General features: G+C 45.9%; 1 long non-coding RNA gene across 1 annotated transcript; it reads left to right on the top strand.

Annotated features, from left to right (window-relative positions):
- The first annotated feature begins 3,905 nt into the window (after positions 1 to 3,905).
- On the top strand, positions 3,906 to 26,899 carry LOC134377742 (uncharacterized). The gene is made up of 6 exons (XR_010023565.1): positions 3,906 to 4,049; positions 8,481 to 8,543; positions 13,553 to 13,702; positions 21,943 to 22,078; positions 22,297 to 22,367; positions 25,925 to 26,899. It is a non-coding gene; the product is annotated as an uncharacterized LOC134377742 (long non-coding RNA).

The following is a 26,899-nucleotide window of genomic DNA, read 5'->3' as shown; positions in this document are numbered from 1 at the left end:
GAACACAGGCCCCAGTACCAGGAATTATATCCTTGGTTCCTTGGGATGTGGACATTAGGCTCTGGCTCCATGCCAGATGGCGAGATGGAGACGGCTCTCATCTCTGTCCTTTACTTCCTCTCTATAACTTCTATTGCCCAACAATGCCGATGGCCATGATGGTGCCTCTGGGAGGGTGAGAGCAGTGGGATGAACATAGACTGGGGCCACCCCTACTTGGATTTCCTGTCTCCCTGGTGCCTGGTGATGCTAGTGCCTGCTTTGATCCTGGCCTGACCCTTCTCTTGGTCACTGGGCTGCAGGGTTGGAGAGGCAGCACCATGGAGTGGGGACAGCACAGGCTTCAAAATCCCACGGAAGCCAGACTGGGCTGTGCCCTGACTAAACAGTCTACAGACTGTGTGACCTTAGCATATTATACTTAGACATGTCCCTATACCTGATTGCTCCCCAGTATTTCATTATTGTTTTATGAGGTTGGATTCCCACATCTTCTTGATGGAGAATTTTGGAGAAGATATGTATTGACTAAGTTTCACTGATATGACAACATTTCAATTCTCTGATCTCACAGAAATTAAACAAACAAAACTAGACAGTAAAACAGAAAACGTGGAAGACTTCTTTTTGCACAAGACTACTATTTCTTTTCCAGTAGACTCTGAGAATGATTCTCAGGGATCCTTAGGACCTCGGGAAATGTGTTCACTCTTGGACTTGTGGAGAGTCCAAGTGCCACAAAGTGGGGAGGGGGAGGAGGGCTTCCCAGTGTCCTTTACTTACAGCAGGAAGGAAAGACCATGGCCTCTTTTTACATTCAAGGTGGAAACTCACTCAATTTAGCTGCCACATCAGGCTTCACCTTAGGCTGTCCCGGCTGCTTCCTCCTGGTGCTTAAGCTGCTCTGAGATGTCCCTTGGTGTGGCTCCAAGCCAACTGACATGGTGTCTGGAAGAAGAAATGGGGGATTGGTCACCACAGACTGAGGGTTTACTTAACAGAGGCAGAAGTGGCAGAAGATTTTGACTTGAGCTTGCCCTAGGTGAACCCAGTAAGAGCTCCTGGTCGGTAAACACACAAAGTACACTGGTGGTGGTGGTGGGGTTAGCTCACTTTGAAAACTAGAATATGATGTAGGAAAGAGCAGAATCTTGACTTTGCCTCCTAATTGTGTAGCTTGAAGAAACTGCATAATTTCTCTCAGCCTTAATTTCATCATAAGTAAAATGAGGAATAATAAATAATGTGAATATACTGAAGCAAATGATAGCACTGACACAATGCTGGTGTTCCAGAGGTGCTCAATGGTTTTATTATGATTCCGCAGATTTACTGATCTCAAAGAACACATCCATGAGTGTGATTCCTAGTGTAGAAACATGTTATTTCCCAAATACACAATGGTTTTGAAAGAATAGAGCCACAATCTAATATTCCATTATAAATTCTCCTGTCAGGTAGAAGGGAGAGCAAGAGTCTAACAGCAGATACCCTTCTGTCCTCTGAAATGCCTCAGACTCTCCAGAAGTACATCAGTCTTATTTGTGATTTCAAGGACTCGGTGTTCAAGGGCTGGGGACACAGCTATGGTGTTGGAAACTGCACTCACTTCCACCTGAGGGAAAGAAAAGAAAGTCATTAGTTGACCCAAAAGCCCATCTCTCAGAGTTGGATGATCCACAATCACCATTGTTGTCATCTGTGAAGGAACCTTTGATAAACAGACCATTCTCTTTTTGAGAAGTAAAACAGGATAAGGTAGAAAGAAGATCCAGTCATCATTTCTGGGACAGATAACATCGAAGTTAATAGATATAGTATAGTTTTGAGAGCCCAATGACTTCTTAATACTGAACCCCAGAATTAGATACTCCACCCACCCCATCGTGGCAGGGCTGGTCCAGCACAGCTCTCCCTGGACAGGTTCTTCCATAGCTTGCAGCAGGGACAAGGAGAGGGGAATCAGGGTTTGTTGCAGGCTTTTTCCCAAGAGGATTAAGTGAGGTTGTAGGCTAAGGTGGCCAACTACTTTACAGCATTTATTAGTTATATAAAGTACTCCACATTCTCTGGGAAATATATGGTAAGGGTGGACAGAGGCTAGATGTGTTCTTCCTCACAGAAATCAGGAGCTGGAAAAACTTTCCTGTAACAGTCATGCAGTCATGTTTACCTCCGAGTCTCCATTCAGAATCTGTCTTGTCAGGTAGTTGCAGTACTGTGTGCCAACTGTCATGTTTGGGGAAAGGATGTTTGTGATTTGATGGTACTGGGCAGTCTGGGTTGGATAGACAAGGGGAGTCTTACCTTTTGTCTGATTTCTTCACATCCTAAAAAAAAAAGTAGAGATAGCAGAGCTCATTTTCCCTGAACTCTTCTTGGTTGTGAAAGTGACAAGTTCTAAGGGCTGAGGTCTATTTCCTCCTCACATCTGTAACAATCCTACCACCAAGCATATACTAGAAAAAGGACTTAATGCATGTTGGAAATTATTCTTAGAATGATAGGGTGTAGGATGACTGTGGTAAAGATGGAGAAGAGAGGTATGTGGGGAAGAGGAGATGTGCCCTTTTGTTGTCATCTTAACAATCTCCATCCCTGAGTGAGAAGTCTTCTCCACCTTACTTATCAGTCTCTCAAGATAGGTCAGTTCCTTGGATATCTGAGTGACATATTTATCTTTTCCGCTGGTGAGCTCCTTCTCGACTGCCAACATTTGGGACAGGAAGAGTTGCTCCTGGGCTTTGAGAGCTCCCAAGCCTGTCTGTGCTCAGACACAACCTGCTCCTTCTTGATTTGCATCGTGGTTCTTGGGAAGTAAAAGGGCATTGATGGTCTGGAATGTGGAGTCCCAATGAACAGCACACATGAAGGATCACCAGTAACTTGTTTATTAGACCTTCATAGATTTCTGTATTTGTTTCCCAGAATTTAGCAGTAGGTAGTGAGCGTGTATGAAATTTAGCATAAAAAATAGGGCTGAACTCTGAGGATTGGCTACCACGCACCATTTAGAGTCCTAGCCTTGTCATGAAACAGTTTGCTTCCTCGGGTCTCAATTTTTTCACAGAAGTCTGGAAAATATGAACAGATTAGTGTAGTTAAGTGAGTGGGAACTTTAGAGGGTGGAAATTGATATAATGGAAATTCACTTATAGTTAAATTGAAAGGTCAAAAGTGGAATCTAAGGAAACTTTATTTCTTCTTAGATCTTGTGCTGTTCTCCGCACCAGGTGGCTGTGACTCCATTTTTTGTCCAAGCACATGTTGTTGGATCTCTCATCTTCCCCTTGAGATGAGAACCTATCTCTTCCTTTCTTTCCCTTTCATCTTTACATGAGTACTCAGGCTAGAAGAGGAAAGTGGTATCGTCCTTTTGAAAAGCAACCTGAGTCTCTTAGCTGGAAACCTCAAGTAGAGGAGCAGGGCATGGCTCGCCCACTCTTACATCCTGTTTCGCCTGTTCTCCCGTCTGCTTCATCTTCTCAGTCTCCTCCCTCTCTTCCTTCAGACTCACCAAGCAGCTCTGGCTTTGGTCCTATTCTTTGTGAATTAGGAGTTTTAGTTCAACATGTCCATATTTCCAAGGATTCATATCATCCTAAACCAGGTTAATGATAATTCACAAGTAAATCCGTAGAGATCCAAAAGGGCTCATGGAAAAAGTGATACAGAAATGGAATGAGGGAGTGAATTATTCATGTGGTCAGGAATAGGACAAAGGTTATATACAATTAGGGGACACTGAAGTTGGTATTGGGGATTGTTAAGTGGGGGATTCTTCCAGCAAACTTTCCCTGACTGTCCTGCCTCACTCTAACCATTTGTCTGATGAAGAACACTTCTCCCTGCTCTTCAGTTCTCCTATTGATTGCTTTGTTGATGGCCTCTTTTTTTAGAGAATGAAGTTACACTCAGTGATGGAAATAAGAGCCTGAGTACTGGCATGTCTGGTGTTCTGCAGAGACTGGCTGAAGAGCAAGCTAGCAGTGATAACGGTGGAAGGAAGGAGAAAGTCAGGTGTTGGTAGTGAAGGAAGAAACTTTGAGGTAAGATATTATGGACCGAAGGCCCCCCTCCCCCAATTTGTATATTAAAGCCCTAACCACCCACAATGTGACTTTAGTTGGAGATAGGACCTGTGAGGCGGTGATAAAGGTTAAATGAGGTCCTGAGAGTGGAACCTTTATCTGAAAGGGCTGGTGCCCAGATAAGAAAAAATGCTGTCTTTTTCTGCGTTGTGAGGACACAGAGAGAAGGTGGCTGTCTGCAAGGTGGGAAGAGAGGCCTCACCAGAAACCAAATCAGCAGGCACCTTGATCCTGGGCTTCTCAGCCTCCATAACTATGAGAAATAAATTTCTGTTGTTTAAGCCACCCAGTCTATGATATTTTGTTTTAGCAGCTGGAGCCGACTAAGACACTTACAAAAATGGAGTCTCTCTAAAAGTCAATGTTAATACCTCCTTGGGTTTCTCAGAAATTAAAGATAACTCAGGAGATTGGGAACAGAGGTTTTTTTTAGAAGAAAAATGTAGGGCTCATTTGTCCTAGGGTTGCAATATATGGGTCCCAATGAACAAGTGTAGACTGATAAGATTTTATTTTAGGTGCACAGCCTTTTTCTCACTCTTTACTCAGTATGGTAGACATTGTTTGTTTGTTAGTATTAACCCAACCAGTTCAGTGCCTTCTTTCTTCCCAGAAGTGCCCATGCACCCTTGACTGTGGTTCAGTTGAGATCATTCATCTCCTTACAATCTCCTGAGCAGCTCCACCCCCATCCCCAGCTACTATTGATCAGTCTAGGATGCTCATTGATAAGGTGTTGTATCATCAGTGTTGTCCACTAAATATTTTTGGATCTTTCCTTTCTGGGAACATGGGAGAATTGAACTTCCTGGTCCTAGTGTGGTGTGTGGAGGGGAGAGGGTGCCATGTTAGTATTGTCCAATGAGCTGTTAGCAGAAGTGATGTAAATTTCTCCTGGAGTTGGCATTGAACTGCTAATGCAAGATCCTGAAGAACTCTCTTTTTTCTTCACTGGAATGGTAATGACCAGTGTTGCAGATTTTGGCTGTTTAGTGATCCTGGATGTCCAGGTGACTGCAATGAGTAAACCCCCCCCCAGCAACCTGCAATGGACAGATAGCTGGGAAAGAAAGGAATCTTTTTTTAAAAAAAGCCATTGAGCTATGAGAGTTGTTTGTTGCTTCAGCATGAATGTGCCTATCTTGATAGGCTGATGCACTGGGGTGTTTGATTTCCAGATCAGCTCCTGAACCTAAAGCTTGCTGCTGGCTCACTCTTTGGCCAGTCTCCCAGCTCTACACAGCACCAGACATGCCAGGATTCATGCCCTTGATTTGAAGTTCTTGCCTGGAATTTTCTATTTCTAGGCAGAGAGAGTGACTCTATCCTTCTTTGTTGGCAGAAATAATAGTTATGAACCTAGAGATGGCTGTGATTACAGATTGTAGAAAAAATGGGTCTGATACAATTGAGCCAGTACAGAGAAAACAGGAAGTAAGAGGTATGGAGCCAGTTGCATTCGAGTGTCTGGTAGTAGTCACACCTGAGGTTCAGTTCCTTCCGTGCTTTTCCTTTAGTTTATTAAGTAAGATGGAGTCCATTTCAAGCTTCAGTTAGATTTTGCAGTTTTAATCTCCCTCCACCAAAAAAATTAATATACCCAGGTGTATTATTTAGGTTCTCCCGTTGTGCCCAGTATGCAGGACTTGGAATCAAAGAAAATTATTTTGGAGCTTTAAGATTTAATGCTTGCCCTGCTGGCTTTCAGACTTGATTGGGGCCTGTTTTTCCTCTCTTCTGGCCTATTCCTAACTTTTGGAATGGGAATATGTACCTGACGTCTGTTCCATCATTGTATCTTGGGAGTAGATACATTTATTTTTGATTTTTACAGGTTCATGGCTAGAAGGAGTTTTGCTTTTGGTCTCAGATGAGACTTTGGACTTTGGACTTTTAAGTTGGTGCTGGAACAAGCTAAGACTTTGGGGACTGTTGGGATAGAATGATTGTATTTTGTATGTGAGAGGGACATGAGTTTTGGGGGTGCAGGGGTGGAATGATAGAATTTGGATGTGTTGTCCCTGCAAAATTCATGCCGAAATCTGGTCCCCAACTTGGCAATGTTGGGAGCAGTTGGGGTCATGGGGGCAGATCCCTTTGTCATGAATAGATTAATACTCTGGTGAGGGTAACAAGTGAGTTCTCAATTTATTAGTTCCTGCGAGAACTGGTTGTTTAAAAGGACCCTGGAACCTCCTCCCTCCCTCTCTCTCTCTCTCTCCGTCTCCCCTTCCTTCCACCCCCTCCCCTCTTCTTTTGCCATGAGATGTGCTTGTACTTGCTGGCTGCCTGCCACTCTTGGCCATAAGAAGTAGCAGCCTGAGACCCATACCTGATGTAGCTGTCCCAGAACTGTAAGCCAAATGAAATTCTTTTCTTTATAAATTACCCAGTTTCAGGTATTCTATTATAAGCAACAACAACAACAACAAAATGAACTAATACACCAGGTTACACTTTTGTAGAAAAAACATGGCATATTTATTTGCCCAGATAGTAGAGTCCAACCCAAACCAAAGCCCTATATGTCCATTGCTTTTTTGCCAATTTCAATTTTTTGTCCTGTGATGTTTCCTCAAACCCAAAAGTCTCCAGGGGATTCCCAGAGGAATGTGAAATCCTGTAGCAACATTGAAATTTCTATGTAGACAAATTATGATGCTTTCTGGTGCCTGAGAATTTTAGAAGTGAGGTAGTTTGCATTTGCTAGTAATTTTTAATTGTATAATTCAGGATATAAAGATAAACTATTGTTGCATGTAGAACTGTTTCAAATACAATATCTTGTTATTCTGTAGCAGTGCTAAAGCCAGTAAAAAAGGAAACCACCCAATGGTTTGTCCCTGGTATAGACAGGACAGCAAACGGATTTGCCTACCTGGTAGGACCTAACATCTTCCTCCTTCTGCAGCACTGAGTGGCATTTGTGCTCTGTGAAGTCTTGGCAGTCCACACAGAGGAGTTGCTTGTCCTTCTGGCAATAGAAAAAGGCCTTCTCCCTGTGCTGCTCACAGAATCAAACCATACTGGATTCTCACTCATGGGCTCAAGTGTTAGGAAGCTGGAGACCAAACTGGCCAAAATCCAGTTAGGCCTGATTTCACCTCTTGAAATGGCTTCTTGCAGAATGGCCAGCACATGGCTCCCTTTGGGAATCTGAAAGTGACACAGAACTTGGTGATGCAGGGCTGGCAGGAGCTGTGGCCACAGAAGATGCTCACAGGGTCCCTCATGTATTCTGGCCAGATGCTGCAGGTCTCCTCTTTGAGGAGGTTCCCAACAGTGGGCCCAGTCACCATAACTGCTGTCCGAGGTGTGCTCAGCAATTCCTTCTTAACCACCTGTGACCCTGTGTGACAGGAGGGGGTGTGGTCCAGAATGGGAACCAACTTAAAAGTCCAAAGTCTCATCTGAGACCAAGGGCAAAACTCCTTCTAGCCGTTAACCTATAAAAGTCAAAAACAAATTTATCTACTTCCAAGATACAACGATGGAACAGACATTGGGTACACATTCCCATTCCCAAAGTGAGGAATAGGTCAGAAGAAAGGAAAAACAGGCCCCAAGGAAGAGGAATTGAAGTGGGAAGAGGACTTGTTTAGGATGGAGAGAGAGAATACAGGCTCCAGGTGCTGAGCCCCCACAGTCACCTCCTGTGAAGTATGCATAAAACAAATGTACTTCACAGGACCTGGTTTTCCAAAGCCTTGCAGTTTCAAATATTGACCTTGCAAAGGACAGGAAATTTTCCCCAGGCTATATAGTATCTGTTGTAAGATAAATAATTGTAGCACAGCAAGGTTGCTGGCTCAAACACCGACAGGTTTACTGATTGATATGTAAAGATACTGGGAAGCTGCTGTAGGGAGAAGGAATGTTTGCTGAGATCAAGCTTTTGTTGGTGGATCAACTTAACTTCTTGAAAATTGCATTATGGAATGTCTATTGTTAAACTTGTTAAACTGTACTTAGCAAAAAACCCACCTGTGTTCTTTTCCTGTAACTTCCTGGTCTACAGAATAAATTCAGGAAGAGAACCCCAATTCGTGGTTAATTTCCCAAACAGAAGGAATGTCTCTATTTTGAGGGTTCTGGGAGATTAATCCCTTTTTGGGGCTTCTCACTGCTCAGAATAGATGGGCTTTGAGTAATCTTTGGTGGCTCTGTCACCCAGGGGAAAAAGGGTGACAAATACATGGGAGGCAAAGCAACAACCTCCTAACTGGTCCATGCACACCTATCTTTATCCCCTGAATGACCAGAGTGGCCTTTCTCAGAATGGAGGTCTCACCTTTGGTTCTCTGTTTACAGCACCAGGCTCTGCAGGGCTTACACAGCCTGGGCTGAATCACCCGCCTCCCCTCTCTCTCCTACTTTCTTTCCCTCCAGGCACAAGAATGAGCATTGGTTGAGCATCAACTATGAGCCAAGTGTGTTCTAAGGACATCACAGGTATCACCTCAAACAATCCTCACAACATCCCTGAAAGAAAGTCAGCTGAGATGCCGGGTACCATTGAAGCTTTAGTAAAGAAAGAAATCTGCTGGGCTGTGCTCAGCGTGGCACAGGGCCCAGGGCTGCCCTGAAAATGGTGGACAGCACCAGCTGTGGGGGTGGTAGAGCTTATATAGTGCGCCAAGGGCTGGCTGATACCATCAAGGAGGGTCATTATGCTAATGTGGATCAGGGTGGACAACTGCATCCTTGTGGAAGCAAAAGGGGTTTCTGTTTAAGTCAGGAGGCTTCTCCTAAAGGGATGGGGGGAGGGGAGACGAGGGGAGGAGGTGGGTGCCATTTTGTACTTGGGCTTGTCTAAAGTGGCGCTGGTTATGTTGCAGATCTATTATTCCTGCCTTTTAAGTATAGGAAAAAGGGGAAAGGGGCGGAGGTCTCCTTCTTCTGAAGCTTCTTCCTGCTGGAGATGGGGGAAGATATGGAAAAAATAAAAGATTTAGGTGGCGGGGTATTGGTTTCATGTGGGGAGGCTGTATTCCTCTGGGAAGGGTCGCTGATTCTGAGGGGTTGATATCCTCCTTGCAGGAACAGTTCAGCAACCTTTGGTTGGTGAATGCCTGCATACGTTCCTGCAAGAAATTAGAGATACACCAAAAGAGACAGGGACCAAAAAGCAGGATGAGTCCCAGCACAGTTAGGGGTCCTAGTAGGGGCATAAGCCAGGGTATCCAAGGGTTCAGTGAACTGGTTTAAGTTGTTTTGGATCACCCCGGACTCATTTACATAATAACAGCATTCCTCCCCCAAGAAGAGTCAGGTGCCTTCCTTCTCACCTGTAAGGAAGTAAAGGGCCCAACAGTTCTGTAAAGTGACTGTCAACTGTCGTGAGTGAGGTGACCTATCACTGGAGGGAAGAGATGCTAGCTATACTTGGTTCTTCTGAGAGTTTTCGATAGAATTGAGAGGCAGTAGCAAGGCCCACTATGCCAGTTCCAGTTGCAGGAAGGATCCCTGCCCCAATTAAACGGTACAATTAGTGCCCTACAGGAGAAGGGGGCACTTCCTGAGTGGGGGGGGGCAAGTTAGTCCCAGTCCCGTCTGTCTGGACGGTGATGTCAGGGATGAGCCAAATGAATATGCAAGAAATTGCATTGGGGGGCAGGCAACAGCATAACGTTTTATAAAGGAAATATGTTCTGGTTTTAGGGCATGGATGAGGAGGGGGTAAGTAAGTGGTAGCATTTGGTGTTAGTAAGGGAGAGTGTGGGCAGGCCCCGCACAATGCTGACAGTCCCCACTGAGGTGAGATTAGAGGAAAGTGAAGAGACATTTGTGGAAACATTGTGGGCTGCATTGACAGGGATGGGGGTAACCACAAAAAGTTTCTCACGAAGTGGGAGACAGATGAGTCATTCGGGGACCAGTCTGATTCATTGAGGACTGCATCATTCCTGCAGACCTGGAACCTCCATGTTCCAGGTAAGGGGGAGCATTGAGATAGGAGGAAAAACATGGGAAGGATGCGAAGGGTTAGGGAGCCTAAAGAATTTAAAGGGGACATTGCCACAATGAAATTGCTAAGAAGCATCCTACTGATAGGACGAAAAAGAGTGCCAGTAGAAGTCTTCCTATAATGTTACACTGCTCTGGGGCAGCATTGGCTAATCCTATAGTAAGTAAAGGTTAAGGACATGGGGTGGCATATATTTATCATGTACCATGATGGGAAACCCATGGTAGCAGGTTGGGACCAGTCTTGGAGTAGCTCTTGTACGAGGGATGTGAAGCAGGCCTGCAAGAGTGAGAGGATAATTGCTGGGGGAAAGATCATCCTTCTTTGGGGATGGGGGAAGAGTTAAGGTTCTGGAGATTTTCAGTTTTGTGGGTCCTAAAATGGATGAAGTGTGAAGTGATGTCAGTTTGGGGGTTGAGTAGAGGGACCCCTCTGATTTGGTGTTAGCAGACTCTTTGGGTAAAGTCTCAGGCGCTAGTTTTACCAAGGATAAGTGATACCAAGGGGGCCTTTCTTAGTACTTTTACTGCCATGGGGGTGGCAAGAAGTACTGTATAAGGCCCTTCCCAACACGGCGAGAGAGGCTTTGGGATTCGGGTTTTAATATACATTTGCTGTCCTGGGCTCAGTTTAAAGTCTGAGGAGGTGGTGGGGAAAGGATGAGGTAATAGAAGGCTGGCCTGTTCCCTAAGATCCCTAATGAGAGAAAGAGTAGGGAGATACTGACCTAAAGGCGATGAGCTGGAAGGGAGAGGTGTGAGAGTGAAGGGTCTACCATACATAAGTTTGAGGTGGCTGAGGCCTGTGGGCTTGCAGGGGACAGCCCATAGGCAAGTGAGTGGTGGGTAGGCCAAAACGAGGGATGATTTCTGAGGTGAGAGCACGCATTACTGCTGTAGCATCCTCTGAAGTGCAGGGAAAAGCCTCAAACCAACCTGAAAAGGTATCTACTAATGTTAGAAGATAGCATGTCCTTTTGTGGGGAGAGTAATATAAGGGCTGAGGAAGGTGTAGTAGGAGTTCATAGCCTATATGAACTGAACTATGGAAATCTAAAAGGATTTGTTCAGCTTGTGTAGTAGGGAGGACATAGCAGCTGGAGAGAGTATACCAGTTGTCCTTTCTCTGTGCTCCCAGCCATTGGAGGTGTATTTCTTGGAGTGTGTATTGGGATAAGGGCATAGGGGCCATGAGAAGGACCTGAGCAGGAGCAGAAGAGTGGGAGCCTGATGACTGAGCAGCCTGTTTTGCAGTTAGATCCACCAGTTTGTTCCTCTGGGCTATGGGGTCATTGGAGGTTTGGTGTCCTCTGCAGTGTATAACCCCAGCCTCCTTTGGGAGTTGTGCACCCTCAATAGCTAGTGTTAGATTTACTATGGCATAACCTGCCCCGGGGGGCGGGCATGGAGGTGGCATTTCCATCTGTGAACCGTGTAATGGGATGCGGGGAGATGTGTGGAATGGGATTGAGAAAGAGATCTAAAGCCTCCATGTAATTGTGTTCTAAGGGTCATGAGTGTTTTGGGATGAGAGTGGCTGGATTATAAGGGAGAGCAAAGTTTAAAGGAGAACTGGCAGTTTTCGATGAAAGTAAGGTGAATAAGTTGTAGGTGGGAAAGAGAGAGAATTGACTTGGCCTTATGGCTGAGAAGGTCCTGACTGTTGTTTAAAAGTTAATTTAGAGCTTTCTTATGCTAAAGGGTGGCTGCTGGCAAGGCTGGTGAACGGGGGCCCATTCTCGAAATGTGGTGTCTAGTTATTTAGAGAGGTATGTAACCGGGGAGAAAATATCTCCTGCTTTTTGTCCCAAAACCCTGACTGCCAGTCTTTGGGTTTGGTGACATATAGGATAAAAGGATGAGATAGGTTTGAGAGAGAGAGAGCTGGGGCTGCGAGGAGAGTGGCTTTTAATCACTGGAAGGGAGAATGAATGGGCTTTGTGGGATCTAAAGGAATGGCAGGATCCCCTTTGGCTGCCCCATAAAGTGGTTTTGCTAGCACGCCAAAGTTAGGAATCCATAGGCGCAGGTACCCTGCAAGCCCCAAGAAAGAAAGGATTGCACCCTTTGTGGTAGGAGTAGGGAGTTCAGAAATTAGACTCTTGAACTGAAGGAGAAGAAATTTGGGCCTCGTTGGGGGACACTCGATATCCCCTGGAGGCCAGGAAATTAAGGAGAGCAACAGTGTGGGCCTGTGAATCCTCATAGGAGGGGCTACAAAGGAGAAGGTCATTCATATATTGTATTAAAGTGCTAGAGGTTGGGGGAAGTTGAGATAAGTCTTGAGCCAAGGCCTGGCCGAAGAAGTGAGGGCTATCCCGAAACCCCTGAGGTAGTACTGTCCAAGTAAGTTTTTAAGACCCGTGTGCCATGCACAAATCCTACAGACTGGGATGGCTCACTTCACAAAGACCAAGAGATTGAGTCTGATGCAATCAAGCAAGAGGGACTTTATTCCAGCATGCTGGGGTCACCTTGTCTGTTCAACAGAAGTGACACCCCATTTACAGCACAGAAATCTTTTATAGTTTTTCTGACCCCGATAAGGAACAGCACATTTCTCAATCGTTTGTCTTCCCTGGGGTCTGGCCAGGTGGCCTTTTGATAAGGAACCAGTTAGTTCCTGGAACTGGGTGGGGGACCTTCCCTCCCTTGGAATGCTTAGTATGCTGGGGCCAGACCTTCATACGGCCTTTTATTTTTTTTTATTTTTTTATTTTTTGTCGTTTTTTCGTGACCGGCACTCAGCCGGTCAGTCCTATATAGGATCCGAACCCGCGGCGGGAGCGTCGCCGCGCTGCCAGCGCAGCACTCTACCAAGTGCGCCACGGGCTCGGCCCCATACGGCCTTTTAGAAGCCGCTTTACTTAGGCATTCGTTACAAAACTGTGTACATTAAAGTTATATATTTTTACTACCACAATCCCCCCTCTTTCTTGTGCGTATTTCAATCATGAAATACTTGTTTCTTGTTGGTTTAGACATTTTCTTTGGTGCCCTGGCTTTTGACCTTTTAATGGGGGCTGAGGACTCTGGTGGGGTACCCGGGGGTGCTGAGGCAGTTTGTAGTTTGACCATTGTAGGCCCTACTGGGGCTAAATATTTATTTGGGCCCACAGCAGTATACTGAATTTTTACTTTGAGCTTGATAGTAAACAACAGCCCATCATTATATTCTTCTTTATAAAACCTTAGTCCCCATGTAAATCCCTTTTCCCATCCGATGGCTATCAAAGTATTCTTCTAAATCCCAGTTGCCTGGGGCTCCTAAAGCTAGTTTACACATATCTGGAAATAAGTCAGGCCACCACCCTCCTGTAGTCACCTTGGATTGACTCCAGATTGTATCTCCCACCCCATTTACAACATACCAAGTGAAATTTCTGGGGATATGTGGGCTGCTAGCTCTTGGGCCCTGGAAGAGAATTGTTAGGCATAAGAGGAGCAAGAGAGTTTTCATCTTACAACATTTAGGGTGTCTGAACAATTTTCAGCCTTAAGGGGTGTTCCTTGGAACTCTGGACTCTCCAGGCGGCGTCTCCCGGTCCTTGGTCCTCTGGTGGCGCAGGTTTCACGTGCGAGGCGTGGATCCAAGCGGAGATCCCATCTACCTTCACAGCCGTTGGGGTTGTTAAGAGCACCAGGTAAGGTCCTTTCCAGTGGGGCTCCAAGGTCTGGGAGCGGTGCCTTCTCATGTAGACTGCGTCTCCAACCTGGAACTGGTGAGAAACTTCGGGTGTCCCAGGCTTATAGGCGGCTGCCAGCTTTGTCCAGACTTCCTTCTGCACCGCTTGTAGCCCCTTTAACCTGGCATATAAGTCACTGTTACTGTGGCAAGTGGGTTCAAAGGCATTCCCTAGTAAAGTCAAGGGGGCAGGGGCACCATAGAGAATTTCAAAGGGGGTCAGGTTGAACTGGGAGGGGGTGTTCCTAGCTCTAAACAGGGCCAAGGGAAGGAGCACCACCCAGTCTATGCCAGTCTCCATGGTTAATTTAGTCAGGGTCTCTTTTAGAGTTCTGTTCATCCTTTCTACCTGTCCTGAACTCTGGGATCTATAGATACAATGTAATTTCCAATCGACCCCTAGGTGTCTGGCCACTTCCTGACTTACCTTGGCAACGAAGGCGGGTCCATTGTCGGACCCGATTACCTTGGGCACCCCAAAGCGCGGAAAGATTTCTTCCAGGATTTTCTTGACCACGATGGTGGCTGTTTCTCGTTTTGTTGGGAATGCTTCCACCCATCCAGAGAAGGTGTCTATAAAAACTAGGAGATACTTGTAACCGTATCTGCCTGGCTTAACCTCTGTAAAATCTACTTCCCAATACACCCCTGGTCTGTCTCCTCTGAGTCTCTTGCCAGGTCCTGCTGTATTTTTGCAGACATTTACTTTTTGACAAGGTACACAGCTTTTTACTATCTGCTCTGCTAACTGTTTTAGCCCTATGACATGATATTCTGTCCTCAGTGCGGTCTGGGTTAATTTGTTTACTCCCAGATGAGTCCATTGGTGCATTTGTTTGATCATGGTGTGGGCTTGTTCTTGTGGCAAGATAGTCTTGCCTGACGCTGCATGCCAGCGCCCTGTTTCCTGATTAAAGTAGTTATCAGAGTCCCTTGAGATTACTGCTACGTCCTCAGCTGAGTATTTAAATTTGGGCTTTTCTGGCTCGGGGACGTTAACCAACAAAATAGACAATGACCTGTGGGCTGCCGCACTTGCCTCTGAATTGGCCAAGTTGTTTCCCCTGACAATGGGGGAATCCCCTTTCTGGTGGCCCAGGCAGTGTATAATACTCACTTTTAGTGGTCGGTGAAGGGCTTCTAGCAGGGATATGATCTCTGCCTTGTTTTTGATTTCTTTTCCTCCAGAAGTTAGCAGACCCCGCTGTTGATATATAGCACCGTGCACATGGGCAGTGGCAAAGGCATACCTGCTGTCCGTATAGATGTTGATTCTTTTGCCTTCTCCTAGTTCAAGGGCTTTCGTGAGGGCGATGAGTTCTGCCTTCTGGGTGGAAATTCCTGCAGGTAAGGCCTGTGCCCATATCAGGTTCTGGCCATCTACTATAGTGGCTCCCACCTTTCGTACTCCTTCCTCCAGGAAGCTACTGCTGTCAGTGAACCAGGTGGCTTCAGCATCTGTCAGAGGCTGATCTGACAAGTCTTTCTGCCATCCATGTGCCTCAGCAAGCACTTTCTGGCAGTCATGGATAGGAGGGTCAAGGTCAGGGTCTGGGAGCAGCGTGGCTGGATTTAAGCTCGCCGGCAGAGCAAAAGTAACCCGGTCTGAGTTTAGTAACAGAGTTTGATAGTGAGTCATGTGAGCATTTGTGAGCCAGTGGTCGGGGGGCTGGCGGACAATACTCTCTAAGGCATGAGGTGCCGAGATTACTAAACTCTGTCCCATAGTCAACTTGTCAGCATCTTTTACTAAAACTGCGACTGCCACTATGATTCTTAGACAAGCTGGCCACCCCGAGGCTACTGGGTCTAGTTTTTTAGACAGATATGCTACAGGCCTTTTCCAGGGCCCCAGTCTTTGAGTCAGGACCCCCTTCACAATCCCCTTATTTTCTGCCACATACAGGTGGAAGGGCTTAGTCACGTCAGGGAGCCCCAGAGCCGGTGCGGACATTAAGGCCGTCTTAATGTTGTCAAAAGCCTGTTGTTCCTTTTCTCTCCATTTAAAGGGCTGACTGTTCTTAGTGAGGGGATATAATGGGGCTGCCATCTCAGCAAAACCAGGTATCCACAGGCGGCAGAACCTGGCGGTACCTAAAAATTCTCTGACTTGTCTTGGGTTAGAGGGTGGCAGATGGGAAACATTGTCTCCTTTCTGGCCTCAGACAACCATCTTTTCCCGTCTTTAAGAAGGTACCCCAGATAACTGACCTGTCACCTGCAGATCTGAGCCTTTTTGGTGGAGGCTCAATAGCCCAGTTCTCCCAACTCCGTAAGGAGACGCTTTTTTCCTTCCAGACACAGTCGGCTGCCGCCAGGAGGAGGTCATCTACATACTGCAACAGAGTTACCTGGGGATTAGAGGCCTGAAATATGGCCAGGTCCTGGTGCAGGGCCTCATCAAAGATGGTGGGCGAGTTTTTGAATCCTTGAGGCAGACGAGTCCATGTAAGTTGCCCTGTTAGGCCAGTCTCTGAATCTTTCCATTCAAAGGCAAAGTAGTCTTGACTTTTTACAGTCAGCGGCAAACAGAAGATTGCATCTTTGAGATCCAGTACCGAATACCAGGTCCTGTCTGGAGGTAAAGAACTTAAGAGATTATAGGGATTGGGGACGGTGGCATAGAGGTCGGCCACACACTTGTTTACCTCTCAGAGATCTTGAACCGGTCGATAGTCATTAGTCCCAGGTTTTTGGACCGGCAGCAAGGGCATATTCCAGTCTGATTGGCACTTCCGTAGGATCCTCAGTTGGAGCAAACGGGCAATGTGGGGTCAGATGCCTTTGCGTGCTTCTTGGGGCATTGGGTATTGTCGGACAGCTATAGGTCTGGCTTGAGCCTTTAGCTCTACGTGGACGGGGGGCCGGTTTTTAGCTTTTCCTATCCCTGCAGTTTCTGCCCACACCTGGGGGTAGTTTTCTAACCACCAGTCTGTCTGTCCAGTCTCCCGCCCTTGTTTTTCAAACAAGTGGTATTCATCTTCTAACCTTAGAGTCAGTATCTGGATAGTCTTTCCTTGCTGATTTAGCACCTGAGGTCCCCCAGGGTCAAAATGAATTTGAGCACCCATTTTGGTGAGAAGATCTCTTCCCAGCAGTGGGTAGGGGCTCTCAGGAATGACAATGAACGAGTGGGATACCTGGCCCACGCCTAGGTCCACTGTTCTTCGGGTAGTCCATGGGTACTGTTTGTGCCCTGTAGCCCCTTGTACCCACGATTTCCCCTTGAGAAGAGGTCCATTTGCTCGTTGTAACACTGATTTTTCAGCTCCAGTGTCTACCACGAACTGAGTAGGCTTCCCCTCCACTTTCAGAGTTACCCTGGGTTTGGGGAGGGGGTCCAAACCCCGTCCCCTCTAGTCACTGCTCTCCTGCAGGGCCAAGACTTTGGGGCCCTGTGGCTCTTTCTTTTTCCGTGGGCAGTTTCAAACCCAGTGTCCTTTCTCCTTACAGTAAGCACATTGATCCTTTGCCAGGGGTCCCTTTCTGTTGCCCGGTACTGTCTTATTAGGCTCCCTAGTCTCCCTGACTACAGTGGCCAGAATTTTGTGAAAATTCCTCTCGGCACTTTTCTCTCTTTATTTCCTTTTCTTCCTCTGACTCTCTGTTATGATAAACCTTTTCAGCCACCTGCACTAATTCCCTCAACGACTTATCTTGTAACCCTTCAAGCTTCTGCAGTTTCTTTCTGATGTCTCTGCTAGACTGATCAATAAAAGCACCTGTCACAGTAGCTTTATGCTTTTCACTACTAGGATCATATGGGGTAAACTGACGGAATGCCCCCATGAGTCTTTACAGAAATGCTGACGGAGACTCATTGGGCCCCTGGATCACCTCTCTCACCTTAGTCAAATTGGTGGGGCGTTTTGCCGCCCCTCGGAGACCTGCCATTAGAGCCTGGCGATAGACCTTTAGGTGCTCCCTACCTTCTGTCGAGTTGAAATCCCAGTTTGGTCTGATCAATGGGAATCCTGCATCAGTAACATCAGGGAGGAGGGTAGGTCGCCCATCGGCTCCTGGAATATTCTTTCGAGCCTCCAGGAGGATCCGTTGTCTCTCCTCGGTGGTGAACAGGACCTGGAGGAGCTGCTGACAGTCATCCCAGGTGGGCTGATGAGTAAAGAGAAGGGATTCTACAAGGTTAGTGAGACTTTGGGGGTTTTCAGAGAAAGGGGGATTTTGAGTTTTCCAGTTGTAAAGATCAGAAGAGGAGAAAGGCCAGTACTGTAAGGGCTGGTTGCCCTCTTCATCAGGAGGGCCATAAGCCTGCAGGGGGAAGATATGGACTGCCTCTGGAGAGGCCACTCGTTTACTGCATGTCCCTTGAGCAGGCCCTCCCTCGGATTCATTTTCTGGTGGGTCCTCTGGTGGGGCTGACAGGCTGGCTGTCTGTGAGCGGAGAGTAGGAGGATAGGGAAGGGGAGGAGGATCAGAAAAAAGCCAGTCTGGGTCGGTGGATGGCAGGAACTCCGGTCTCTTTTTTACTTCTTGAAGAGCAAATACAGCCATTGGACCTGTTAAGGGAACAAAGGGACGGACCCACGGAGGAGGATCCATGACTAGATCTTCCCAGACCACAATATAAGGTATCTGGTCTGGGTGACTTTCAGAACTGAAAATTTTCTTTTTTACTGCTGTAATCAATGGCGGAGAGAAGGAACCTTCAGCGGGCCAGCTGCGTTGGAAAGTTGGCCACTCTGAAGAACACAGTGTGGCCCATTTATTCCTTCTAACCTGCACAGACAAATTATTAGCTCTGTCCTTTACATCAGTCCAGTATTTTAGAGTCAGACTTAAAGGGGTTGAGACAGTCTGCCCCATGTCGCCCCAGAAAATCGTCAGTCCCCACACACATGCAATCAAACAAACAAAAAACAAAACACTGATGCACCCCTGCCAAGGGTGCCACAACCAGATTATCAGAGAAATCGGGTGAGGTCTCCTTCCCAGAGATTTACCGTGGAGCCGAACTTGTTCGTCTCCTACAGAGGAATCTGGAGTGTCCTCCAGGATTCCTGTGGCCACGATGTGCCGGTATGTCTACCTGCCGCTATGACCACTACAGACTGATGGCTCTGCCTCAGAGCCTCAGAAAATCTGAAACCAGACTACAGTGAACAACAAGAAGACTCTTGGACAGACACAGCAGACAGACAGACAACCACAGTATTGGTACCTGCTCGAGCAATCCTCCGTTCTCTAGCCTCTGGTCCCGGAGAGAGCGAGCTTAATCCCGGATGAGCCCCCAAAAATGTAAGACCCGTGCACCATGCACAAATCCTACAGACTGGGATGGCTCACTTCACAAAGACCAAGAGACTGAGACCGATGCAATCAAGCAAGAGGGACTTTATTCCAGCAGGCTAGGGTCACCTTGTCTCTTCGACAGAAGCGACCCCCCATTTACAGCACAGACATCTTTTATAGTTTTTCTGACCCCGATAAGGAACAGCACATTTCTCAATCGTTTGTCTGGGGTCTGGCCAGGTGGCCTTTTGATAAGGAACCAGTTAGTTCCTGGAACTGGGTGGGGGACCTTCCCTCCCTTGGAATGCTTAGTATGCTCGGGCCTGACCTTCATACGGCCTTTTAGAAGCCGCTTTACTTAGGCATTCGTTACAAAACTGTGTACATTAAAGTTATATATTTTTACTATTTCACTATAATTTTTTTACATTCCCACAGTAAAGCCTCAGAGAGGCAGGTTAGGAACTTGCTGGGATTTTCAGTGGATCTCTGTGAGATTTCTCTAAGCTTGTCATAATTGACTGACTTGTGAGTAGCCTTTTGGAGGCTGTGAAGTATGTGTGTGACCATATTATCCTGGAGATGTCGATCCCTGTGGCCAGCCTGGTAGTTCCGATTCGGGTCCATGCAAGGAACAGCAATGGCTCCCATAGGCTGCCTATATTTTGAGCATGTACCTGAGCTGCCATCCAGACCTACTCCCTGTACATTGACTCAGACAATTCCTTCCATCCCAGCCACTTCGCAGAAGGGTTATAAAAAGCTGGAGCTGAGGCAGGGTTGTTACCTGATGAAGTGGGAGAAGGGGAGGAGTTGGGCTTTGGACGAGTGTCTGGAGGCCAGGTATGGGGAAGAGAGAAAAATGTGGAGGGCTGATGGATCAGAAGATTGATCTGAGTCTGAAGGAGAGGTTAAGCATGAGCTAGGAGAATTTGAGACATAGGACAGTTTTGACAGAGAGAAGAACACTTTCAGAGATAGGAAACGGCCTGAACAAGGAAAAACTACAGCTTTTGCAATTTCAGTGAGTGTCTAAATCTAGTGTCATCTTGTGGCTACTGGGATCCATTGGAATGAGGCGTTTGAGTTTTAAAGTCTCCCTGGAGGCCAAGAAATTGGCCAGGAGATGGCCCAGAGGCGTAGAGCACGGAGCATAGTAGAAAACGGGACGGGACTTTTAGGTTCAATGTCTCCCTAGAGGCTGAGAAATTGGCCAGGAGACAGCCTAAGGGCATAGAGTGTGGAGGTTTGGATCGTGAGAATCCGTGTAGAGGGTGAGAAAGGGCAGTCAGTGCTGGTAGAAGAAGAGTGCCAGCAAAGGGCATCCCCTTTGGTGCCCACCTTCTTTTCGAGAGAAAAGCCACAGACCGCCTAGAGGAGCGTCCTCCAATAGCTGGGGGGCACGAGAAGAGTTTCTTCAGCCAGGCACCTAGGCTTCGTAGAGACCTGAGTCGTAGGGAGGAGTAGCGGGGGGAACCGTAGAAGTAGGCAGGACAGACCCACTGACTCACCCTGAATTGAGGCTGGTGTTGGATGCATTGGTCTGAAACAGCAAAAGTACAGAGTCCCGGAGGAACCCAGTTTCGGCCGGTTTGGGAAGGGTGGCCAAGGGCCAATCACCCCAAGAGAGAGAGGATTGTCCACAATGTCAGCCAAAACCCTTCCTGGGTTTTGGCACCATAATGAAAGAAAGTGAGCTGAGATGCTGGGTACTGTTCAAGCTTTATTAAAGAAAGAAATCTGCTGGGCTGTGCTCAGCATGGCACAGGGCCCAGGGCTGCCCTGAAAATGGTGGACAACACCAGGTGTGGGTGATAGAGCTTATATTGGTATGTTGGCGCCAAGGGTTGGCTGATACCATCAAGGAGGGTCATTATGCTAATGTGGTTTGGGGTGGAGAACTGCATCCTTGTGGAAGCAAAAGGGGTTTCTGTTTAAGTCAGGAGGCTTCTCCTAAAGGGAAGTGGAGAGGGGAGGGGACGAGGTGGGCAGTGCCATTTTGTACTTAGGCTTTTCTAAAGTGGCGCTGGTTATGTTGCAGAACTATTAATCCCTAACACATCACTCACTCATTTTACAGGTTTGAAAACTAGTGTATCGTGGGTTAGTACTTGTCAAGAATCACACTGAGTGGGGTGGAGTAAGCCCTTAGATGTAGATGGTCCCGGTGGAGGCAGCACCTTCAGCACTGTGCTGCAGCTGTCCCTGCTTCCCTGGATTTGGTCAGTCCTGCAAACCCATCACACCATCCAGTATGCAGGACATCTCCCCTGCTGTTCCCTCTGTAGGAGACACTCTTCCCTGTCAACTCCTGATGGCCTTAGGGCCCAGATGAAATGTCTCCTCCCAGAGGATGTCCTGAGCTGCTCCCAGACCAGGGAGGCACCTGATCCACACTCCAAATGCCTGTCTTTTCAGCTGGACTGTTTACTATAAACACCAGGAGCACGTTTGACTTGGGCATCGCCACATCCCCAAGCTTGGCAGATGTCAGGCCCAAATAAATATAATTTGAATTAATAAATTAATACAGTTCCCCAAAATGTAGCTAGGAAGGACTTCTTGTTTCTGGTAATGGTGGGGTAGTATATTAGGTCTAACCCTCCTACAGATATTGCCATTTATTTTGGTGTAATACCTTGCTTGTGACTCCAGAGATTTTAAATATTTGAGAACTATGCGAAGAATTGTACTTATTTTGTATAACATAGAAGTCAGAAATTGGTCACTTTTGTAGAAGTATGAGGGGTACAGAATTGGGCTCCTCATAAGAGTTTTTGTATTTAAATTAGAATTTAGAATGGGTTGCCTTTGTAATACATGGTGAGTTCTCTATCACTAAATAGATTCGACCCCTTGCTCTTGCTATTGTATAGAGAATGTTGACATTGTGAGGGGATCAACCACCTGATATCCGAGGCTCCTTCCTCACTGAGTTTTCCCTCATAGGTGGAACAGTTGGCTGGGTGTCAGGACCTGCTCCCCACTAGCTGTGTGATCGTGGCTGGAATACGAGTCTTCCGAGTCTCATTCCTGACATTTGTTAGTGAAGCTGGAGTAACAGTATCTGACCCACTTCACAGAGGTATGAATGGATTAAAGTGGATATTACATTTAAATTCTTATTTAATTTTTTCCTCTTTTAAATTTTTATGTCAAGAAATCCAGGTTAACTTTTTTCTTTTTAAATGCACAACATCCTTATAACAAGGACGAAATAATTTTTTTAATGAAAAAGAAAACTCACCTGCAGTCCCACAACCTAATACAATAGTTGTACTTTTTTTCTGTATTCTCTTCCAGTGTGACCAAGGATGGCTTTGAGAATTAACATGAGGAGCCATTTCAGTTACTACCTTGATAAGTGAGCACAGGTAACACCAAGACTTTTGCCACCCTGAAGCAGCTCTACGTGACATAGTAAGAGTAGTGGCAGTTGCTTTGGATAGTTGAAGGGAAAACTGAAGTGAAAGTTGAGTTTGAATAATAGAAAAATGAGTGGAAATCATTTTGTCTCCTTTCTCAAGCCTAAAGTGGGGATACCCTCCTCTCTGTTATTCTCCTGTATCCTCAGTTACTACGTGCAGATATGTGATTGAGATCCAAGCCAGGTCCTGTCTGCCCTTTGTCCCCTCAAAAAATCAATGCCGAGAGAATTCATCCTGAACACAACACGTAGTAATTCCAACAGCAGAGCTAGTGGTGGCAACCACAGCAAACAAAGTATGTGCTTTCCTGAAAAAATAAATAAAGAAGTATAGTAATGCAACCTTTGGAGTTATGTTCCCAGATGGAGATGGCCATGTGGACAGGTCAGCAGACATGTGGAAGGGTAAACATGGGAAGGTCATGTGACTTCTATGATATTCCAAAATAGAATATCCAGAAATTTTTCTGAATTTTTGGTGAGACCCTGAACTCTCTTTGCGGCATACACTGGCACCATCTGTACCATTATGTAACTATTTCACATCGAAATATTTCATGAGCACCGATGAGTACATTTGAGATATTGAGTTCCCCAGATCAGCAAAAACATCTTACAAGTCTTAAATTTAGTATATAAGTAACTAATTAAACAAATTTTTTGTGAAATAATTGATAGTTCTTTGATAGCAATTTATTGTCTAGATTAATTAGTTTTCCAAACAGTTGTTTTATTTCGGTAGAGTATGGTTTGCAACCAGCAGAACCATTAATCTAGACTGCAATGATATGCATTACTTACAATCTTTTAAAAAGCCTCTATTTAGCATGTAAAATACTCTACTTAATTCTACAGTAGTTTACACTGTTTACTAACTTCAGGTAGCATTTTTCCAGTTAGTTGCTTTGATCGATACCGATAACAATTGCTTCAAAAGTTTTTGTTTCAAATACTTTATTGTACAAAGCTATTCATAATATCCTTTATTTAAGTTTCTCTCTTTGATTATTGCTAACTTTTTAATTGAATTCTGAGCAGTGACTGAATATACTGAGCTCTTTCAACTTCTCACACAGCTTTGAGCATGAATTGCATCCAATATTTACATTCCTGGCAGTAATAAGTTATCCGTGAGTTTTGTCAAAATTATCAGGGACTTTTAAATTTTAGAAATGCAAATTATTGTCTCTTGTGAACTGAGTGTTACTCAATAGCAAAGGCATTGCCAGGCATTATAATTTGTGCACAGGATCAGTTGCTCTAGGCTATGAATTATTATTATCACTGCTTTCTTATTCCCGCTCAGATCCAGATATTGTGTTTATAATATTTAGAAGCAATGTTAAAAATGTATCCAAACTTCTTTTGTCACTTCAGTCTTACAGTTTATTCTTAGTATTCTAAGTTTTTAAGTTAATAGATATTAAGACACTGCACAATTATTTCCACAGGAATAACAACACACCAACAATAAGAACAAAGAAAATAAAAATGCTATTTAAAAGTTATGACACTGTTAGGGTAATGATAAACTGACAATTTTTCTAAATCTCTTCTGTGGTTTGAATGTTTGTCTCCTCCAAAGCTCATGTCAGCACAATCCCCATTGGAACAATGTTAAGATGGTGGAAAGTCTGACTATAGTATCTGAAATGTGGGGCCTTGAAGAGGTGATTTGATAATGAAGGCTCTACCTTCATGAATGTATTAATTTATGCACAGGCTAATGGGTTAGTGGATTAATGGGTTATCATGGGAGTGGACTGGTGGCTTCATAAAGAAAACAAGTGAGCATGTTAACGCACTCTTGCACTATCGCCATGTGATGCCCTGGGCTACCTAAGTACTGTACAGAGAGTTCCCTGCCACCAAGAAATCCCTCACCAGATGTGCCCCCATGACCTTGGACTTCCAAGCCTCCAGAGCTCTAAGACATAGATTTGTTCCTTAATAATTACCCAGTTTCAGGAATTGTGTTATAAGTGATGGAAAATATACTAATGCAGTCTCAGGGTGAAGAATGTACCAACAGCTACAAAGTTTATTGAGGCTGCCTTTAGACTCAATCTGCGACATCAACTTTTCCTGGGTCTCCAGCTGCCATCCTGTCCTTCAAATTTTGAACTCGTACCTCCACAATCACATGAGCCAACCCCTTAAAATAAATTGCTCTCTCTCTATACACCCACATCCTGTAGGTTTCTCTGGAGAACCCTAATACAGCACTTTTAGAGGCACTGAATAATCAATAAGAAAGAATTCTTGTTGTTTTCATGGGATTTACTGGCAGGCAGATGGTGAACACATAATCACGTGAAGCTTCTAGGCCGTGGACTTGCATAAGCAGGAGCAATCAACTTTGCCTGAGGCAGGGTGTAAGGTGTGGAGAGAGGGGCAAATCCTCCCTGAAGAAATAACATTTCAGCAGAGACTTGAAGAGGGCAAGAAGAAAGGTGGATGATAGGTGGGGTAGAGTGTTCCAGACAAGGAAACAATGAGGGAACAAAAGTTCTGGGGTGGAAAGGACATGTTTGAGGAACAGTAACAAGAGTAGGGGGCTGTGACAAGGAGAGCTGCAGGTTGTCCCTCCTGTCCAGGGCCTCTTCCTCTACCTGAACCACATCCTCCACCTCATCACATGGAGTCACCAGGTGACTTCAGAAGCCCTAGAATTACAGAATGTTAGAGCTGGGACACCCAGGGCCATGTAGTCTAATGGCTTTGTTCTGTAGATAAAGAAGCTGAAGCCATGGAGGGAAGTGGCTACCCCAGGAAACAGAGGGGGTGACACAGTTGGAGCTTCTCAACTCTGAGGCCGGTGCATTTTCCACAGTGGCACCAAGGGTGATCTGGGGGAAGGGAACCATCAGGGGTTGAGATGCTGCAACATCATAGCAGGGGACCGGGAGAAGGTCCTACTTCAGACAGCCTACCTCAGTGCATGTTGTGAGACTATTTCTAAATCTCCTCCACTGCTCATGGTCTCTCCACTTCGCAAGCCCTGTGCAAGAACAACTTCTTCATGGAAGTTTTTTTTTTTTTTAATTGAGGCCTTGCACCAATATTTCTTTTTTGTTTCTCTGAATTCTCTCAGTGCATACTGGGTGGGATTGTTCTGCAACTGTGTTCTCATTGTCTTATGCTGTATGCCCTGTCTCTCCTGTTACACACACACACACACACACACACACACACGAGTGGCTCCTCAATTAATACTGTAGCTTACTCTGAATCCCTTGGTTCCTGCCACACACACACACACACACACACACACACACACACACACACACACACACACACACACACACACACACACACACACACACACACACACACACACACACACACACACACACACACACACACACACACACACACACACACACACACACACACACACACGAGTGGCTCCTCAATTAATACTGTAGCTTACTCTGAATCCCTTGGTTCCTGCCTCAGGATTGCGCTTTCTATGGTGTTTCTACTTGGTTGTGTCTGACGCAGGTCCAGGAGTCCTGCGTTTGCTGCCTTTGGCTTCCTGGATGACCAACGCTTCATCTGCTGTGACAGCGAGGAGGTGAAGGCAGAGTCTTGTGTTCACTGTTTGATGGAGGAACCAAGTTAGTTTGATGATGAAACCAACATCCTCACAAGTTGGATGGAGATTTTCCACTTAAATCTGAGAATGTGCAGCAATGCTACAACCAAATCATGGAGCAGGGCCTGCACAAAGAGCATCCACACCAGCAAGCAGGTGATCCAGCTATGAGACAGCAGTGGGGACAGAACTCACCACCCCACCCCAACCCCAGAGGTGGGAAGCCCTCTTGACTGGGGCAGGTGCCTGAGCACAAGTGTCACTTGAGAATGAAGACTGTCCTAGTCTATCACAAAGGGTCAGGGTGTGTTTGACATTAACTCATTCAGGATTCAGCGGTATCATTGGTCATAGATATATACACATCACCTTTTGGGTGCTGGGGGTGGAGAAGCAGAAAAGTATATCCTAGGGTTTGTTCTCGAAGAGCTTTCAGTTACCGTGGGGAGGCACCCAGATGTCTGGGAACACATTACTGACCCCATGACACATACCAAGAGATGTCAAAGACCAGTAACCCCTTACATGCCAAATGAGAAGCAGGAAATAGTTTACGGAAGTTAGGACAGACACCCCAGTGGTCAGAGAGAGGGTCACATGAATGAGGTGGAACTTAGGGTAGAATCTGAGGGATGTGATGATTTGTGTTAATGAAGAAAAAGGAAGATGCTCCAAGCAGCTGGAAGTCTGCACCTCCCCATCCAGGGCCTTTTCAATACATCCTGGAACTGAGCATAGACCATCCCCACTGCAGAGCTGCCTGCAAGTAAAGGAGATCAGAATCAGGGACCAAACTGGTTTGTCCAGGGAATAGATTGTAGCCTAATAATTTTTAACACATTATGAGTGGGAATGTCACCTAAGGGGAGAATCTGAGAGAT

This window comes from Cynocephalus volans, chromosome 5, assembly GCF_027409185.1.
Source record: "Cynocephalus volans isolate mCynVol1 chromosome 5, mCynVol1.pri, whole genome shotgun sequence".
Lineage (NCBI taxonomy): Eukaryota > Metazoa > Chordata > Mammalia > Dermoptera > Cynocephalidae > Cynocephalus > Cynocephalus volans.
This window is presented reverse-complemented; position numbering and strand designations above follow the sequence as displayed.